This window comes from Limulus polyphemus, unplaced genomic scaffold (genome assembly GCF_000517525.1).
Source record: "Limulus polyphemus unplaced genomic scaffold, Limulus_polyphemus-2.1.2 Scaffold1486, whole genome shotgun sequence".
Taxonomy (NCBI): Eukaryota; Metazoa; Arthropoda; class Merostomata; order Xiphosura; family Limulidae; genus Limulus; species Limulus polyphemus.
Window position 1 is genome coordinate 269,180 of NW_013667096.1, and position 1,932 is coordinate 271,111.

Here is a 1,932-nt window from a genome sequence, read left to right on the forward strand (position 1 = left end):
CACCACTAATTTAAAAAGGATTAAGACTAGTAATTTTAAATTACTATACTCTGTCATTACCATATTTGATTGCTTTTCTAGTCTGATGTACTTAACCTATGTTCACATAATCTTGTCCTTAGACTTGAACACCACTGGTGACATCACTATAACCACATGCCAAATAACCATTAACATATACATCTTTATTGAAATAACACAGAAAGTCTTCTAGCAACTAAGTATTTAAAACTTCAGCCAGTCATGACAAATCTGGAACTCAAAATATAACTTGGATATAACTAAACTAAGTACCCAACTAAAAGTAAACAAAATTATGAATAAATAATTCAGGATGTAAAAATAAACATGATTCACAATGTTGAGACTGAATATAAATGATAATAAAAATATAAGATCAAACAGATCAGAATTAATGATTACACAATCTTCAAACTCAAAATACAGTTTGAAATAAAATACAAAACTCAATACTATTACAAATATCAAAGTATTGGAACTTACCCTGCTGTGTGCTACAAAATGATAGACACAGGAAGACGTATAAAATTAAACACTTTTTGTCTCTATAATAAAGAACAGAACTAGAAAAAAAGTACAAGTAATATAATCATAGTAACATTATGGTGCTGAAATTTATAATGTTCACAGAATAACGCAAGCAATAAAATCACCTAACATCGGGATGGATATATATTTAACAAGCAATAGCGGTTTGTTTACAAATTTAGAGCAAGTTGTTTTTCAAGTGCAAATTAAACAACTACTCTGCCTAGGTTATGATATTCTTTGCTTATTTCTAGCTTTTTTATTGAAATGTCATAAAAGTTTGCAAGTATTATACTAGCTCGCAGATATGTTTTAAATCTTTCTGTGTTAGAGAAACTTTTCTCTCTGTTGAAACTGGTATGGTGGAAACTAACTGCGTTTATTTAAGGAGACCAGGGAAAGCCACTTCTATCTCCAAGTTTTTCAAAAGCATGCTCTGTTGAGAGTGGCATTAATGACATGAACATCTTGCATGCAACTTTTACCTGATGGATTAATTTGTCTGTATCAACGTTAATATGAAGTAATTTCATATTAGCTATGTTGAGGAATTTGTCAGAAGTAGGGTTACAAGCAACACGTTCCATTCTGTTGGAAGTAACGGGACATTTCTGTGGACAATCTGAGATTCAGTTTCAAACGTACTTTAATGATGGGGAAGCTTTGAAATTTACTGATTATTTGTCACTGACTTCTTTCCTCCAATTATGTCATCAAGATGGCGAGGTGGTGCTCAAGATCTTCCCGTGATTTCAAAGATTAACTAATTCCACATTTCAGCCATCTTCTTAGATTCTGGTAAATTATCTTAAGGCTTCCTGGGACCTCGTATCCTGTGTGGAATCGACTAATCTGGGGGCTTTTCCAGTGTCGGCGATCTGGGCTTGATGAAATACTGATGGTGAGTGGATTTTTTTAGTAGATCGTGCAGTAGGTTGTTGGGAAATATGATTAGGAATATAATTTAGAATCTCGACTTTGTGCACTTTGATGTTTCACCCTATTCTTAACAGACGTATGATAAGTACTGATTTTGAATATTTCAGATAATTTATTTGATATAATTCTATATACATTCAAATAATGTTATTTGGAATATTTATAAATATCTATATATTTTGATTTCGTTTCAAGTATGTTTATAAATACTTTCAAGTAATGTAAAACTTAAATGTTCGCATAAACCTTAGTATGTGTAATATAGTATTGTTATGTATCTGCTTGTTTGTTAATTTCCGATATAAATTATTTCCGAGGAACTTCAGCGATACAAGGCCTTTCTTATTTAAACCAGTTTATTTTTTTCCTCAATACAACTTTGTAATATACAGATTTTCCAAACAGTACTGTTACGTCTCCGTTTGTTAATTAACTTTCCGTAAC